General features: G+C 32.7%; 1 protein-coding gene across 1 annotated transcript in view; it reads right to left on the bottom strand.

Moving 5' to 3' along the window:
- Fbxl4 (F box and leucine-rich-repeat gene 4) overlaps positions 1–13,009 on the bottom strand; it is a 265,794-nt gene that overhangs the window by 26,585 nt on the left and 226,200 nt on the right. The gene's annotated exons all lie outside the window — the stretch shown is intronic.

Below are 13,009 nucleotides of genomic sequence, written 5' to 3'. Positions count from 1 at the left end.
GCCCGAAGGCTATTTTTAAAAAGAGTGACGTCAGCAATTCTGACGTCAACATCATCAGAGCAGACGCTCATAATCGAAGTAGAACGCCCGTTGGTATTTTACTGCCTTTTTAATCTACGTGGAAATTATAGAGAGAGCTCCGAACGCTCCAACGGCCGGCGAGTGAATGTGCTCTGTGCCGTCGGGCGCTCGTATTTAAAGCGAACCATGACTCACAAGAATTAGTTTGAATGTTGCCACTCGAATTTTTACAATGAATTTTCATCAGTTTTAACAAACATTAATTATTTCGTTAATTTAATTGTTTCATTAGTGGTTGATTAATGAATCAACCACTTATTTAAAAAGATCAAAGTAAACTTTAGCTAGTTATAATTATTTAGTAGTTTGAGGGTAGTCGTTTATCGTCGTTGCGCCGACATATTATTACTTATTAGCGTGGCGAATGTAATGAATCATTAATTATTATACCTAGTATGATTATGTTTGTGAATAATATTTCAAATTTGTTTGTATTTCAAAACGAAGGCAATAATTTAACATGACATCAACATTAACTATTATTATTAAAGCGATAAACAGTCAAATATTATATTGTGTTGAAGACCGTTCATACAGTCGTACTAAAGTTGATTAATCACTGCAAATTTAATGAAATAAACATATTGTATATAAAGTTATTTAGTAGACAGCTGAAGTTGTGTAACTTATCTTTAAATATTATTATTTGACAAACATACTTTTTCCAATATGTTTTAGGATCAGCACATTTTGTTTTCAAATCAGAGTTCGTACCCGTAGTTCCCTATGTTAGCGCATTCAACCAAACAAAAATATAATTTAGTATAGAAGTAACTATAGAGTGTGCGATGCGATGGCAACTATAACCGAAGCCGACGCGTGGTTATGAGTATGAACTTAGATCATTAGGTAAGTAAAATGATCTAAGGTATTGTATGAAAGTACGAATTACCGGGTTTACTCTAGCCTCTACGTAAGCATCGGAGATCAGAAGTTCATAGTTCCTACTATACTCGTTGTTAATATTTACTTGCTAATCTCGACATTTATAATTATTGATTATGGGGATTACTATGGTCAAAACCGGAAAACACCTTATACATATTGAATTTTGTTGAGGAAACTGTTGGTACGATTGTCTTAAAAAAAATATATGTGATACTCAAGGATATAATTATTAACAAAGTGTATTGTTTACTTTTCAGTTTAGAACGGCCTAAACATAAAAAAAATACATACAAATCAACCCCTTTTTGAACATAAAACGCATTTTGTTAGGAAAACGGCTACATATTTATACATGAAAATACCAAAAAATATGTTATGATATTTGTAACAATTTGTATTGATTGTTTTTTCAATTTTCATTATTATCGTTAAATTATCAAGAAAAAACGAATTTATAATAAAACCCACATAAAACCTCACCTCTATTGCATATTTTCGACGAAATTTGACGGTGTCAGTTCGACTCGGACGGGGGACTGTACGTGCGGTTTTTTTTGCAAAATAACGCTAAAATTCACCGAATTGAATGTTTTGTTAAATTAAACCAGATTGTAATAGGTATTTACATGAGCAGTTCATGAAATGAAAGTTAAAAATAGGTATGTAAAGATATAAAAATCTGTTTGTAAATTAGTTTTGTTTTTGAAAGGCGTCATTGAATAATATCCAGTGTTGATAATTTTTGACAGTAAAATATTATCAGAAAACACATACCTATAAAACAGTAACCAGACTTTCCCTGTGCCTTGAATATTTTTTAAAAAAGATTAATTGCTGTTCTATCGTATATTTTAAGGGTCCAAAACAATCCAAAGCCGGGAGATACTGACACAAAATTTTGGGTCATTTGTAACCGGATGGCGGTTCTACAGTGGTCTTAGTACGCAATGACAAAAAGAAAAATCATGGTCAGAACAGTGGTACCGGCATACTAGTCGCGTGGGCGTTAGTCGAACTCGTCGGATAAATTACGGAAGGCAAACGATTTGTAACACAAAAATTTTAGGATTTACCGATAGCCCATAAAAAAGAAGTAGGCGGTAGTGTCATGCCATACTTTTCCGGTGTAATTTACAGCCCACAATACCGACGTGAATGCGTTGATTTAAAAAAAAATTCAACCATTTGTACCAGGCTAATTTTTGCACAGGTAATCATCGTCCAGTAGCCAGTACGAAAATCGCCATGCCATACTTTTCAGACAGTTCCAAATGGTCGCCATACCGCCGAAAATCAGCAATTTTTTTTTATATTGTATAAAATCATTTAATTTTATATTATTGTATAAAATCGTAGGAAAGTCAAAACTGACATAAACGTATAGCAACATTTTTAGCCGACGCCATTATAGGACGAAATTCTCAATTCAACTGAATTTTTTGTTGGTTCCGTTACCTCCGCACTTTTAACTGGGTGAACCGATGATTTCTTCTACACTAATATTATAAAGAGGAAAACTTTGTTTGTTTGTTTGTTTGATTGTAATGAATAGGCTCATAAACTACTGGACCGATTTTAAAAATTCCGTTCACCATTCAAAAGCTACATTATCCACGAGTAATATAGGATAGGTTTTATCCCGGAAATTCCACGGGAACGGGAACTATGCGAGTTTTTATAGATACCGACACAACTAACACTGTATTCTTTGTACGGAAGGTATGACCCATATCAGTCATAGTCATAGGCTCTGGTAACTTCAGTCGCAGGAAAATCACTCATTTTGTAATATTGTGTTCAAAGATAAACAGTAGAAAAAAAAACTCAGTTTAAAACACGTTATAATATTTTTGATTTGAAGCTGCTATACCTCTATAGTCGATAAATAGGCACCAAACTCTTAAAGGGGTATATTTAATATATGGTATATTTTAATGTTTAAAAATCGAAACACATTTTATTTCTCGTCATCATTTCAAAGACGTAAGGGATTTAAAAAATTAACCCCGAACTAACTACAAAATACATAACAAGTCGAAAAAAACGTGATTTCTTGTCCGTTCCCCTGTTTTTTTCGGTGTGTGTAGGTTGCATGCATATATTCCTACTAGGTATGAAGTGATATACAGAGAACGCTAAATACATTTGCCTTGTCACCATTACCATTCGATACACCATGACATGGTAGAGGCCGTTCTATAGAATTACGTCAAATAATGTACTCCATCTTTTATATCTCTGTAGGTGAGATGTTCTCCACCCTAGCCATCATCAGGTCTCCAGAATATAGTAGAGTCCGTGTTGAATAAAATTAATTTCTAAATCGGTGTTTTCTTAACTGTTCCCCACTCTAGAACTTATAATTACTTGCTTAGTCATTTTAAGGTCTCCAGAATGGGTCATGTAGTAGAGACTTTGCTTATAACGGTTAATGTTGAAAGATGAGTCTTCCTACATTACATTTACAACATACATAGTACACAATATTTACTATTCATAAATGTAATATGTTACTGCCTCTCAGAGAAAACATAAATTAGGTAGAAACCACTAACACATTACGATACAATACGATACAGTATACAATTCCATAATCTTTGGTCACTTTTACTTCAACAACGATGTATATTTATAGAGGGCGGTTAAAAAAACAAATTCAAATGTATAGTTGAGCCAATTTAATAGGCAACATTTGACATATATCAATTTTATCTTCATAGGGTGGTAACCTGCTTAAAAACATCGATTAAAGCGAATTAATCGATACGGACTTGAAACAATTGTCAATCGAACTTGAAACACATGTCAATAATTTATGATGATTTTTATTCCCAAGTAACCAATGCATTCGATTCTAGATGTCAGATTTCGATTTTTAGAGTAACGTCTCTGGTATTTATAAAGAAAAAAGGTTTATTGACACAAAATTGTAGCGACGTCAGTTCTTTAAATAAGAAAATGTTTAGAATGGTTTATCAGTAAAATCAAATCTTAAAATTAGTTGCATCGGTCATTATTATTATAAATATGTAATCGTAATTGAAAAAAGTTAAGCAAATGTGCAGTTCTAACAAAACGAAATATCATGTTATTCTATGTCGTCGTTACTAGGTTACGTTGTTGAATTATGTTGAACTGTCAAATGTTGCCTATTAAAATGGCTCTACTATAGTGACAGAATCATTAAGGTCGTTGAACCGTGTAATTGCCTTATGACAATGATAACTTTACATATAAGCCTCTAAGCTATCAAATTGTAGTTTGATAGAGGCGGCTACATTTGTAAAGGTTGTCAAATGTCAATCGATGCACTACATACAGAACATCAAATGGCATTAGATGCAATGGCATTAGTTTCTAGCTTGGTTTCGAGTAAGTGGTAGATAATCTTTCAATACAGTCTCTTGAATTTCTGAAGCATACGATCCTGTCAATCCGTTATTTCATTGGCAGTAATTATTCTTCTACAAAGGAAACAATATTAGGACTGATCTTGTGATCAAATAATCTATATTATCGCGATTCTGTTTCCACGAGGAAAAAATATTCTTAGGGGTGTAAAACTGGGGCATCATAATAATATTTTATAGATAACTAGCTTTCCACCCGCGGCTTCGCCCGCGCAGTCAAAGAAAAACCCGCATAGTTCCCGTTCCCGTGGGATTTCCGGGATAAAACCTATCCTATGTCCCGGGGTAAAAAGTAGCCTATGTCCTTTCTCGGGTATCAAAACATCTCTATACCAAATTTCATGCAAATTGGTTCAGTAGTTAAGGCGTGATTGAGTAACAGACAGGCAGACAGAGTTACTTTCGTATTTATAATATTAGTATGGATGCATATTTTATAGATAATGCATGGCATATATTATTTCCAAACGATAAGTACCTAGTTACGTTGATTATAAACACAACCTCTAGAGAACAAAAATTAATTTATTCATGAATGAATAAGTACTGTATGGAAAAAAAGTATCAATGTTTTATACGGTATGTAGATTGTAGGTAGGTACAATAACAACCACGCATTTAATTATTATAAATTTGATGTAGGTATATTATTATCTAAGTCTATTTAACTATAATATTTTTTACAATACGTTAAACTTATTAGATAAGCTTTTCTGATGGTTGAATTAAAAATGCAAAAACAAGCTACAATATCTTGAGATAGTATTAAGATTATTAATCTATCTCTGGTGGAAAAGCACCTTTACATTTCGCGAGGTCATAAACGTGGCTAATAACACATCACACACGATACACGTGAAATGCGAAAGTTTGTATGTTTGTTAGTTACTCCTTCACGCAAAAACTGCTGAACTGAAATTCATTTGGCACACATAGAGGGTAACTTGGATTAATACATAGCATAGGATTTATCCCGAAAATCTCACGGAAACGGGAACTATCTATGCGGATTTTCCTCTACCTAACTACGCAGGCGACGTTGCGGGCGAAAGCTAGTTAAGTTTAACTAGATACCTACTTAAAACCAAGTAAACCATGGCGTGTACTTTTTGGTTTCAAATGGTTTTGGTTTAAAAAAAAACTCCAATGTGTTAATAAAATAAATTTACTTACTTTTCTTTTGATTGAACCAGCAGGGCGAACAGCGCATTTCCCTAAAATGTTTCAAAAATTTCACCAACTACGATAGTTATAAAGCTAAAAGCATTGCAACGTACAAGTTTATCTCCATCGAAGCACATTCGAGTGAGGTAGGTTTTAAAAAGACGGCTATCGATTTAACAACTTAAAATTTATATTGGAAATGCAATTTTATTGTCTCCTAGGATTTGCAGTGGAGCGACAAAATTGCAAACATGTTTTATTTGCGACCAGATACTGTCCGAAAGGGTTACTTGTTCGGAAAATTTAAATTGCACGAGTCATTATTTTGTTTCGATATAACGAGCGCTTTTAAAATGAGGTAAGCTTCCATTATTATCTTATATCTTTTTTGGCGTATTGCTCCTTTATTTTATGTTTACTAGACTTGAGCTTATCTCGGTATTTTAATTTACGACCTATTTTAAACCTATAAACATTATAGGTAGAGGTATCTATGATTCACAACAATCGACATATTATATCTTATTATTTGTATCATGTATGATGGTCCGCAAGCAAAAGTTTTGCCAGTTACAACCATCTGATGTAAGAATCACTATCGATAAGAAGCACTTTTAAAAGTGTTAATGAGCAAGATATTCCATCGATAGCTATCTTGATTCTTGTCGCTCTGATAAATTGTTAAAGATAGAGTTCTGAGAATGCGGACGTTCAATAAAAATTATTAAAGGTTCATTATATGAGATATGTTTTTGAAAATACAATTGAATCCAGACTTATTCTTCGTCTCCTTTTAATGAAATCTTAAAAATCAGTCACAATTGCTTGTCATGTTCTTTACGCTAATGTATCCACAGATAAATAAAATATCTGAAAAAAGCTTTCCTTCTCCCGCGGTAGGTAAGCAAGCACTTCAAATGCAAGCAATTTTTGTGTACACTAATTTGACCTCTATCATCATTGCGATTGTGTTCATCTCACGATGACCCCCATGGTAACACATCGTATATGAAAGCAGCTCATTGTACGCTTATCCTAAAGCAGCAAACAACAAAATAACATGATCAGGCTGAGCTTAATCCGGCATGCGTATCACGCGTCGCGATCGCACTCGATAATGGCCGGCCAGGGTAAAGGATTAAAAACATCGTTAACTCGCAAAATGAAACACAAATATTTTGTTTACGTGCTATCAAAACGGATTACGTGGATAACGAATTTGTACAAATGCAGTTGTTTTAATGCTCGGAATGCTCCGTCCTTGTTGTGGAGCTAACGGTTATTTGTGTGAGCGTTTATCTTGTAAATTTTATGTTTTATATACCTATTTGTAATCTTTATAATATTAATTACGTAAAAATATAAAGCTAAACTCCGTAACTAGGCTGGAATATGTAAATATTTTACTGTAAAAATAGGCAGATAAGAAGAATTACCTATCTTAAAATATGCTTAAAGATCCATTATGTTATTCTTCCATTATTTTTATAAAACTCAAGGTAGTAGCAAATTGGTTACACGAGGAAAATTTTGACGATTTTCCTATTCTCGGTTATTTGAATATCTCTACACAAATGGTTACGGGATAGCAAATTCTGTGAATAGGAATATTTTTAAAATAATACACGTTCTTGTCAAACTAGGTGTGTATTTTCCTTCCTGCTTCGTTACAGTAAATAGCCACATATTTTAATGATTGATTATGAAAAGATATGGAAATGTGTCACCTATCTTCGGTAGGTATTAAAAACACTTCTTATTAAGTAATAGCAGTATAATCTAAGTAACAGATTGACGATACAGAGGACTCCTGAGGGAGTCTCATTCATTTGATGGAATGCAATTACATGCTAAATGAACATACGTTGATACGTATTAAAGCTTCAGTCTTCTTTGAGAATGCAAGAACGATCAAAAGCATACCTAATACTGCAAACGGGCATACCACTACCACCCTTAGTTAGTTCTTTAGGTTTTCCTCTTGATTTTTTTTAAATAAAGACAGAATAATATAATATCTGTTTAGATAAATAAAAATAAACAAAATGAGTAGGTAGGTTGGCAAAATACGTGTTATAAGTACACTATTAAAGACTTGTTAGGTGCTACGGCGTAGGTGATTTGTAGGTGACAGCTATAATTATTATTTATTACCTTCTTTAAAAAAAGATATATAGGTTTAACTATATAGTACCTTAGTATATAGTATAGTAGTAGTACTTACTTAGTATAAGTATATAGTAAGTACCCTTAGTACCTTAAAAACATGTACTAACATTCTTATAAGTTTTCATTTTATTACCTTTTTATATCGATTATTATAATTTTCTTGTCCCGAGAAGATAAAATTTAAAAATAGAGCTTATTATGGAAAATTAATAGCCACATATTTTATGCGTCATAAAATATGGCTGAGAGCACACTACAGCCATAAAGAATAAAACTTTTTCATTGGCTATCGATATGAGACATCGTCTCACCATAAGCGTTTTTGTTTCAAAACTTTCTAAATGAACGCTATAAATTTGTGTTATTGAAAAACATTACTTTCATAAGTTTTGTGCTATCGTGTTTTTTATATAATTTTATTACAGTATCTATATTTCTTTCCTTGCTCAATTATGACAAACGTATTTATCCCTTTATTATGTAACATTAAGAGTTAGAATTAGTATAACAGTTTTAAAGTCAATAAAGAGTCTGGCTTACGTATTTGGAACCTTTCACTAAATACAGGTACAATTCCACTTAATACCTGAAGAACATTGCGTTCCTCTACATTTTAATGAAATTAACGGTTGCTTGAACTTAATCACATACGTGAGTGTAAACTATTGTTCCGATTCGCAAGGGCAAGATTCTATAAGACCCCAATTTTCGGGAACCCATTCTCAGTATTGTGAGGGTCTGGGTATAATATATTAATGGTGTAATTACAACAATGGAGGGAACAGCTAATGGTGTGGTAATGTGATGTCTTTCATTGTTAGAACTACCTGTAATTAATGAATTTAGTTACGCAGTATATGGCTGGACTTACATAAGTTGGTACACAAATGAGGCTAAAATATTACAGTGCAGTTAATGAATGTATTAAACTGTATAAGTAATATTATGTATGGATTGTTGAATGTGGTAAAATGATTTTGTACCGAATAGAACCGATTAGAAATAGAGCTGTAGTAGACACATGCTTTTTGTTTACCTGCCTTCTTGGTCAAAACTACGGAGTGAGCAGCTAGAACGTTATAAATAAAATGAGTCTGGAGATTTATATTAGCCTTAAATTATATTATTAAATGTACTGAATGGTATTCAAGATCTAAGCGTGGAACCAAAGGAAAGTAAAATGATTTTCCGCGTAACAACATTCTGAGTGCGAAGACTAATTGAATTGTTAGCTTTTAGATTGTTTCTATGAGAAATAGTAAATTTTATTCATATTAAAAAAATCTTTTATTTTATTTACCTAACTACAATAAAGACAGTCTTTAATAAAATGTACAGTGTGTAGTTATATTTTTTCTACTATTCTAACAATAAATCTTGTTTAAATACAAAAATCTTTAACTTCACGCACCTAAAACCTTCATTAGGTATTGATAACATAAACTTTATATGAATATAACATTTAACAATACGAACAAAATTAAATAACAACCAGATTTATATAATTAATTCAAATCAATTTCGCTCGAGAACACAATGAGAATGTAGATACTTTAATATGCAAATTGTATGAAAATTTTTGAAGACAAAAATTGCGAAGAATCTCATTCATCGGCATTTAAAATTCATCTGATATCAAGAGAAGGCACGACAATATAGAAACGAGATTAAATCAGGTCGAACTGGAGTTACTGTTATTTTATTCATTGCGAAATTTCCTCGGATCACAAAGAAGTCTAATTCAGTCCACGTTAGGCGTAGGTTCAAGGTAATTGCGGCTTATTGGTCTGCTTTATTAGGTTTTATTCGGGAAATTTTAAGGAAGATTTATGAATTCCTATTATTATCTTATCAGATTCTGTGGTGAGTTAATTAAGTTGTAATTTATTACTGGCTCTAATTAGGCGAAAAAATTAATGAGGTTTTATAAGGTTCAAGAATTCTGTGAAATTATTAAACGTCGGTAATTTATGAAAATATTCAAATATTGCTTAGTAAAATTTTACTTCATAAGTGAATAAATAGAAATCTAGATAACTTATGGCGTTTTCTAATGCGCGATCTCTACAGGAAAACTACCTAAGAGAAAAACATTTGAGACATGAAAAATTTACTTAATGAAGATGGAATAGGCTGCGAGTTACTAACTTCTTAGTTAAAATATATTTCACTAATATTTTTATTTTAGTTTAAAAAAAATTACATGTTCTTCAGGGTCACCATTCCTGAAAAAGAGCCTAAAATTAAAAGTTCTAAAAATAAATAGAGTAGATACCTACTTAGGTTACAAAATTCGGTGGTTATTGCCCTAAAAAACATTTAACAAAAAATTCCCTCTAATTTGACAGTGAATTGACACGTAAACGGAAAAAGAGTAAGCTAAATATATTTAGAAATCCGTTTAAATTTAATGTTTTTCCCCGGCGTAGGCACGAGATGTGCAAACAGAGTTCGTTTTTAATCTAGGGCACTCGAGTTTTGCTGGACTATTTTTGTACTAGCCTTTACTGCTTTTTTGCGTTTCTTTTCAAAGCAATATTGAATAGATAAACCTATAAAGTTTGTTCACCGTGTCATGGATTTTTGATTAATCGTGGACGTCGATGTTTTTTACAGAATCATAAAATATGTTTAATTTTTGAAAAAAATAAAGAATAAGTAAAAAATTTCATCACGAGGCGTCTCATTTATAAAGCATTTGAAGTACATAAAACTAAGTATCAAAATTTTATTTTCACACAATGGGACAATCATTAAAAAATTTTTGATTATACAAGGGGAGAAACCTCGTTAATTCCCTCCACAAAACATGCATTGAACTTTATTTGTCAAAAAAATATTTTGATAAAAAAAGATATAGAACAAAATTAATCTTTCCAATAATAAGTGGCAATAGGCATTGCATAAAAGGCAGCTCCGTCGTGGAATGCGTATAACTCGACTTTGTCTAATGTATCACGCTACGTGATGTACGTGGCCCTTGGCCCTTGGCTGTTATAGTTAGGGCGGGGATGCATTTTTTTTTTTTTTTTAATCTTTTTTATTAAGGGATTTTAGTCCTAAAGGACGATGCCAATCCCATCGTACCTTATATACAAATATTTAACACTTCAGAAACTATCTTAACTATATTTTAAATTTAAATTTGAATAGCATTCTAGCTGCATCAGAGTGTGGTGCAGCTAGGATGCTATGATATGCACCGACATTCAAAACATTTATTTTAAAATTTGTCAATAAGTCTTTTCTTTTGACATCATTCCGGACACACTCCATGAGGAAGTGTTGGATATCGTCATATTTATGACAAAATTCGCAGTTGGGCGAGTCAGCTTTTTTCAGGAGATAAGCAAAACTTCCGCACGGTACGTGTCCGGAACGAAGTCGAAAAGCGGTTACAGTTTCGCATCTATTAAACTTATTGCTATAAAACCATGGTATGTGAAGAGGCTCACATTGTATGCTCTTGTACCAAATGCCCTTTAGTCTTGACCTTTCATTAAAATACTCTTTGAACCTATTTAAACACTTAAATTTGAATTTTGTTAAAACTTCCGAATAATTTGGTAAGTAATCGATTTCTTCTCCATCTAAAATAGCCGTTTTTGCTAGCCTGTCAACCTCTTCGTTACCACTCAGACCGATATGGGAAGGAATCCATTGCAGTGCCAAAGTAACATTGGAGTTATTAAAATTATTAATTTGTTCTATTATTTTGTATGCTATCGGGAAACCTCTCTTACCGGACACACAACGTTTAAGATGATGAAGGGCACTTTGACTGTCTGTGAGAATAACTATTCTTTGGGCATTTATATCAGCGGCATAGATTAAAGCCTTAGACACTGCAAGTAATTCCGCTGACATTATGGAAATGTAACTATTATTAATTTTATATTTATAGGAGTATTTTCTATTGGGGTCCCAAAAAGCAAAACCAAGGCCATTTACAGTTTTAGATCCATCAGAATAAATACAATTGTAACCGATGAATTTATTGTGGAGTTCATTCAAAATATCTAGTTTTATCTGTTGATCAAGATATTGAGACTTTGGACCATTTATACAATCTAAGTTAGTAAAAATGTTATTTTGTAAATTAATATTGGACACCCATGTGTCTAGAGTAAACGTATGGAGTAAATCAGATGTTGAGACCGGGTCTTCACGAGTATCCTTATAGCAGGTTGCAAGCAATGGTTTCTTTTTATGATTCCAATAGCTTCTATCACATAGATTATACAGTTCACTTAATAGTGCATTATTAATATTGCTATTCCAAGAGTGTGTTTTTAAACAGAACTTATAAGCTAAATACAATCTTCTTACACTCATCGGTGGAATGCTCAGCTCGCATTCCATAACATGAATAGGAGTGGTCTTTAAAAAGCCACCAATAATTCTCAGTGCCTGGTTTTGCAGTCTATCAATCTTAGATAGGTGACAATTGGCTGCATTATCGTATATGTAGCTGCCATAATCTAAACGGCTTCTTATAATCGCAAAATAAATCCTACGTAGGTGAATGGGATGTAGACCCCAATTGGACCCAGCTAATACTTTGAAACAATTCAAAAACTTCAAAGCTTTTGCACAACACTCATTTATGTGTTTTCCCCACCTAAGAGATCTGTCTAACCAAAAACCTAAGTATTTAAAACAATCAACGGGGCTTAATAAAGAATTATTAATATAAATTTGGACCTGTTGCATTCTACGGGCTCTACTAAACACACAGTACCTAGACTTTGTACCAGATAATTCCAAACCCAGTTGTTCCACCAATCTAACAAAACTATTAAGTGCTTCTTGCATGTTTAAAACACTAACTTCAAGTTTCCTTTGCTTTTCAAAAATTACGAAATCATCAGCGTATTGACATATAAATACCTGATTGATATGCTGACAAACACTAGTAGTTACAATATTAAATAATAAAGGCGATAAAGGGTCACCTTGAGGAATACCTTTATTTGTCGACCGTATCAAAAATTTATCCTCATCATCACACTGGATTTGAAGGTGTCTTAACCGCAAAAACTCCCATAAATATGTGCATAACCTTATGCCCACCTTTAGTTCATCCAAAATACTAATTACTCTAGAAACCAGTACATTGTTATAAGCACCTTCAATGTCTAAGAAACATGCAAGTGTTGGAGTATTGTAGGTAAAGCCTATTTGAATGCTTGAGACAAGGCGGACTAGACAATCCAAGCTAGATTGACCTCTCCTAAATCCGACTGTATTACGAGATAATATGTTGTGATGTTCGACATACCATTCGAGTCGTCTAC

The sequence above is a fragment of the Colias philodice genome, chromosome 13 (assembly GCF_061535455.1).
Source record: "Colias philodice isolate Cphi_HAF_F1 chromosome 13, ilColPhil1 Martin Lab GWU primary, whole genome shotgun sequence".
NCBI classification, from domain to species: domain Eukaryota; kingdom Metazoa; phylum Arthropoda; class Insecta; order Lepidoptera; family Pieridae; genus Colias; species Colias philodice.
The sequence above is the reverse complement of the archived record's forward strand: the minus strand, read 5'-3'. Positions and strand labels throughout refer to the sequence as shown.